The sequence below is a fragment of the Engraulis encrasicolus genome, chromosome 18, assembly GCF_034702125.1.
Source record: "Engraulis encrasicolus isolate BLACKSEA-1 chromosome 18, IST_EnEncr_1.0, whole genome shotgun sequence".
NCBI classification, from domain to species: domain Eukaryota; kingdom Metazoa; phylum Chordata; class Actinopteri; order Clupeiformes; family Engraulidae; genus Engraulis; species Engraulis encrasicolus.
Genome location: NC_085874.1, coordinates 13,935,899 through 13,942,041, shown reverse-complemented (window position 1 = coordinate 13,942,041; position 6,143 = coordinate 13,935,899). Strand labels below are relative to the sequence as shown.

The 6,143-nt window shown below is 42.8% G+C and overlaps 1 long non-coding RNA gene across 1 annotated transcript; it reads left to right on the top strand.

Annotated features, from left to right (window-relative positions):
* Positions 1–4,389: 4,389 nt before the first annotated feature.
* LOC134468452 (uncharacterized) lies at positions 4,390–5,800 on the top strand. The gene is made up of 2 exons (XR_010038805.1): positions 4,390–4,973; positions 5,349–5,800. It is a non-coding gene; the product is annotated as an uncharacterized LOC134468452 (long non-coding RNA).
* The last annotated feature ends 343 nt before the right edge of the window (positions 5,801–6,143 follow it).

The window sequence follows — 6,143 nt, the reverse complement described above, 5'->3', positions numbered from 1 at the left end:
ACTTTCAGTTTCGCACCAGTGGGCCGCCAGGGCCGTGGAACTGCATGGACGAGTAGCGTTATTAAGCCCAAATGCTTCCGACGCAGTAAGAATAGTGTGCGCCTTTTCCCAAACGCAACTCTGCCCTAACGCAATGACCACACCCTGCTGTTGTCACGGAGATTCATCAAGAACAAGACGGTAACACACGTTGCAATAGGCTATTTGGAAAGAGAAATTACCAACTGCTTTCCAGCCGATTTTCTGTGTCCTAATATACTCACATTTTAGAAATTAGGTGTTCAACGGTTACTCAAAATAATTCTAGTTACTGAATCTTTATCCCTTAGGCCTACTTGTCCAAGAGTCCACATGTTAGTCCTTAATCGAGTTATGCCATGATAGGCTACTGGAAAGTGACCGTCGATAATTTCACCATTTAAAAAAAAGTCAGAAGATGGAGTAGCCTAGGCTACATGGGTCAATCAGTGAATTTACCTGTAGACCTATTAAATTGGGATACACAAAATATTCTAACAGTCACGCTTATTTAGGACAAATCAAAATTTGGATAGAATGAGGCAAGACTTGGAAGGGATAGGGGAGCGGTGTGTGCGTGTGTCTGATGGTCTTGCTCACGGGGACTTAACGTTTAACAGGGACTTAACTTTGAATAGTCCAACTAGGCCTATTTCTAAAACTCTTGTTCGTAGTTCACTGCTATTTTTCGGTTCATTGAGGGCTTCTCAATTCAATAACCACATGGACTGCTAGCCTATTTTAATCATGATTCACCGGGCGTTATAGCCTACTCATAACATTTGTTACAGTTCTAAAACAATAGCCTATCCTATCAACGACCATAATAATAATAGGATGTTAATTTTGTCAGTGCACAAATGTCTCATTGGGCTATCACTGCTCTCAGTCTCGGAGTAACTAATCCAGGGAAGGCACATGAAACTTCACATCATGATGAATATTGTTGTCTGAACAATTCGCATGTTAAAGAATTGTTGACTAAAATATTTTGACCTGATGACGTTGACAAAACTTGTCGTTGATAAAAGTTGACAACTTAATACTATTTGTGTCCATATTGATATTAGATCTAGGCCAGCGCAGCTGCAACTTGACCGAGAAGAAGCCAAAGTTGTCCGAGGTAGCATGACGTCACAATCTATGGGAGGGGCTTGGGATCGGCTAATTGCGGGACAGGGCGAATTATGACATTACAATTTATAACAACACAAAAAGAAGGCAGAAAGACTTAAAATAAAAATAGGGTGTAACATAGCCAGGGACGCGTTATCCTATGGTGCAACCGGTGCTGCAGCACCGGGCCCCGCCACTAGAGGGGGCCCCGGACGTCGTGAGATTGGAAAATATGAAACGATATTTTGAGACAATCAATTGTATTTTTGATGCATTTCGCCATCCGTAGGCAAGCAGAGGCGCATATGCATATCTTGTCACCTGGCTAGACAGGCAGCTTGGGCCCCCCAAGATTGTAGCTGGGGAACAGTAGTGGCGATTTGTTGCAAGCAGGGCTTGAAAACGAAATTATTTTTCAAACGTTCCGTTCCGAACGGTTCAGGCAAGTTTCAGTTTAACGTTTTCGTTCCTGCAATCGTTCCCCCACAAAAATATCGTTCCTGAACCGGTTCGGAACGAAAAATAACGTTCGTTCTTAACGTTCCTGCAGTGTTTAACGGCCATATTAAGTCTATTTTCGTGGACTTTATCTTAGAATAGACGTACTCATTATTCCCCCTTGATTTACACAGCTATTCTCAAAAATAATAACACACCCAAAAACACTCAGATGGGCTATCCATCCTGGCAGATTTAACCAGATGCCTATAATTCTTATCAAAAGTAGCCTATGCCAGCCCAGTAGCGGTGGGTGGATGTTGATTAGGGAGGCACAATACAGAATAGCCAGAGAGAGTTAAAAAAAAAATAGCCAGAGAGAGTTCCTAAAAAATCTCTGGAATAGCGCAGGTAAACATCAGCATAATAAGAGGTGTCGATAGGCATGGATTTCAGTTCTTGCCTTGCTCTATTTAATAGGCCATCGATGAGGTTTGCAGCAAGTGAAACGTGTAAGTAAAAGGGACACAGTTTGCTCCACAAAAAAATCCCAAACTGTTTTGAGATGTGCACGATGCAAGGGGTCACTAGTTCTAAAGAAGGGACAGGTTGCATAGTCTGAAACCTCGGGTATGCTCTCAGATATCGGCTACCAACCATTCCAGTGCAAGTCTATTACCACAAAACCGGAGACCGGAGACAAGCGTCACAAAATAGTAAGAGTTTCCACGTAGTCCATCCCATCAGCCCAGCCCTCTGCACGACAGAAGAGAATAATAACTTAAACAACAACAAATGCGCTGTCTTTCTCTAGTCCATGCTTGTTGTCACACGCGACCTACTGTTCGTGATGACAGCCAGGAAATATTGCGCATCGAAACATTGAGCGGGCCAGCTAACGTCAGCTAGCGTCTGTCCATCTGCCACGAATGACTTTATCCCGCATTGACCACAACAACAGATAAATAAGACGTCCTTGATTACAGCACATAAAACACCAGCTCTCACCTCTCTTCTCTACAACCGACAGTGGGATACGCTGCGCACAACAAAAGCACTTCAGTAACTTTACGACAACATAATTTGCCATAACCGCATTGAACATCGAGGCACTCGGCGGTGCCATTACAAGTAGTAAGCTAAACATGACTTACCCACCAGTTGCCTCTCGAGAGCACTCTGCGAATTAGGTTCATCAAATCGCCTATCCAATTCCTTTGCAAATCATAGACTGTGGTCCAAATACTCTGTCCTTGTAGGAATCCCAACACCGATCTCAAGACATGTTCTATTTTGCTCTCCATGGTGTCAATATAAAACTCTGTAGACTGTCCGTGAATGAGACTGAAGAACAGCGCGGGTAAAGTGTCATTTCTCTTACAAAAACTTATTTGATATTGGTGGTCAACAACTTTAGGGCGGGTTTATTAGAGCCAACTTCCAATCACTACGAGAAAGCCAGGAGAACAGAGACAGTTTAGTTCTAGTTTCCTATCAAAATCTCTGAGGAGAAGCATATCCTAAAATTTACCCAGGAAGTTTCTCCATACAATGCACAGTCGCACTCTGATTGGCCAATGCTCCTCAATATTTTATCAATCGGCGGCAAGAGCTCAGGTGAAGCAAAATGCTGTTGCTGTATGCATGTTTCCCCTCATACACGTCAGTAGCCGAACTAAAAGACTGTCGCCATGGTTACTCCTCAAACAAAATCGTGCACTTGTATGAAATATAGAGAACGAAAAAAAAACGTTATTAACCGGTTTGTGGATTTCAGAATAACGTTTTTGTTCCGGAACACTTGAAGACCATTTCGTTTTCGTTTCCGTTTCCGTTCCTTGTAAAATTCCATAATATTTAGTTCGTTTTCGGTTTTCGTTTTCGTTCCTTGAACCGGTTCGGAGCCCTGGTTACAAGTGTTCTTTCTTTTTAATTTTCGCGTGGCCCCCCTACTGAGCCTAGAATCGCCTCTGCATGCACGCAGGAATCGGAGGTCTTCGGAATAATCATTTCAGTCAGATGCTTCTGGTTGTGTGCCACCAGTGAAAACGGTGGTCAATATTTTTTGAGTTTGATGATGGGCTACTGTCTAAAAAAGATGTGAGAAACTCGGCGTCAGCACTTCAGATTGTACGGATAAACTTCAGCCCGGCATGGATTAACGCATTGAAGAGAAGGTTGGCAACGTTAGTCATTTTTGTAATGTCAGTGTTATAGCCTAATCGCTTTTTGTAATGGTTGCATAGCGATCATGGACTTGTGCAATCATGTAAGCTAAGCAAACAAGAGCACAGAATACCAACCTAACTTTATCTTATTCTATAGTGAAAACATGGGGAAATAAATCACACACCCAACTGCATTCGCGAAACAAAAGTCTTGCATGGCGCGGCGAGGATCACTTCTGACGTTCTGAGGTGTTATTAAAAAAGTGTTCACAATAATGCTGCGTAGCAAGCTGCACCAACCAGCACTCAAAGTTCAGACATTCTGACAACAACAGGGCAAGCCAAGGATTTAGCAAACACTAAAATGATATAGTCGCATTTTCCTAAAGCACTGTTATGGCCATTTCCCTAAAGCACTGTAATAATGTCGATGCTCTGTCAGCGTAGCCTATATCTTTGCGTTCGTTCGGGTTTGTGTTCAGTTAAAACATGCCTGGGTACCACTCGCAGATTGTTCAGTTAGCAAGTGGCTCTTATCTGGGAGAAAAAAAAACTTGTGGGATACATCCACATCCACATCTAACATTACGAATTTGCACCGTAGTCTACTGTAATGATTGCATACTATTGCAGTTTAATGCTAGTCTGGCGGCAAACGCCATACTCAATCACAAGTGTGATCGAGTCTGGGGACCAACTGTACATTATCTCGTAGGGAGGTGTGGTTTCCGTAGCCGTTGATTGGACGGCACGAGTGTCCATCACTCGCCAGAGAGAACCCATGCTGCCTTGCGCGCGATGACGTGTGTATATCGCGACGAGGAAATTATCTGCAAGAAGCCACAGAAATTGAAGAAGCTAAAACAGTCTAGAAATCAACAATGGCGCCAGACGATTTTTGCCGTTTGTGCAAGACAAATGAGAAGGACCACCATCTACATATGGGCATTCAACTGACATGTTCGCAGTGAAAAAAGAAACAACTATTTCGAACAGGCTGGCGTTCCTACGCTTGATTGTATCCTCCGTGTCGGGACAGTCAAGGAGATGTTGTTCGCGTTGCGCCTCAGTCATAAACAGGCTCGGAAAGGATTCACCTAATATTCAGGCAATGGGAGGAAGAATTCAAAGACGGCAACGTCTCCAAAAGGCCACGCGAGCCAACGCCATCGACGACACCGAGGGATTTGAAGAAGACATTGCCAAACCCACCGACTCCAAGTGCCAACTCAGGTATCCAGTTTACTCTGTTCAATCGCTCCAACTGGTAGCTCCAGCTCCTTAAATTCAATGCTCGCTCACTATTACATTATAATCTCTTCATAGACAACGTAACAGTTCTTGTTTAGGTTTTCTTACTGATCTGCCATTAACTAGTCATTTAAAAAGTCCAGAAAATGAGCACGGTTTGGTAGTTGTCCCAGTCAATCGATAGAGGGGAGAGCATTTCACAGCCCCCCTACACTCACTGACACGACCCTCACTCCAACCCTCCCCCTTACTGTATTAATTTACCATAATGTGTACTGTAATAATGGGCCTAGATTATCTGAACATATTCTGTTTTTAATAGCCTAAGCCTTGGTATCCACTTATTTCTTTAAACAGATGATGGCAGGCACTGACAAGGAGCTGGGCATAACAAGACCAAGTGGAGCTCCCCATGTGGACATGACAAGACATCCTCACCTTGGTGGACACACTGCAAGAGGCAGAACTTTTTAAACAGAAACCAGGTCGCACATCTACTGCATTCCCTGGCTTCCGAAATGACTTGTTGGCAAAGCTCGATCACAAGGCACTGTGGACGTGGATGAGCAGCAAACTGAATGAATGGTGCCGTGTCCTTTGAGTTATTTGTACTGTTTGTCTAGCCAGGTAACACCCATGCTGCCTTACAGGCGACCGTCAATGTTGGTACGGCGTCTTCAAAAAGGTGAATGCCAAAATTATTAAAATAAGTTTTACTTAATTACTTTCCTATTTTCTTGCTTTGAAATAGTTTGTTATTCTTGTTTGTTATTCTAAGTCATTGTCCTTCATTAAAATCATTTCCTTTACCAAGCTGTCTCTTCATTAGTTTTCAGGGAACACATTACAACATGTAGTTTAAAAATGTAAAAAGTATTTATTCAGAATGATATTTACTATATATACACAAGTGTGCAGTTATTTACAATTATTTACAGTGGCTCTGTACTTAATCTGATAATGGAAGCATGGATAAGCCTGACTCAATGCTGCTTAGAGAGGTTTCAGCATCCTCATCCTCAACATCAAAATACACTGGAAAGTCCATGTCTGGTGACAGGTATGGTTTTTCAGGAATGTCAGGGAATTCACACACACATCAAAATCTTTAAATACTTTGTGAACAATGCGTAGGATGTCCTGGCCATGTTT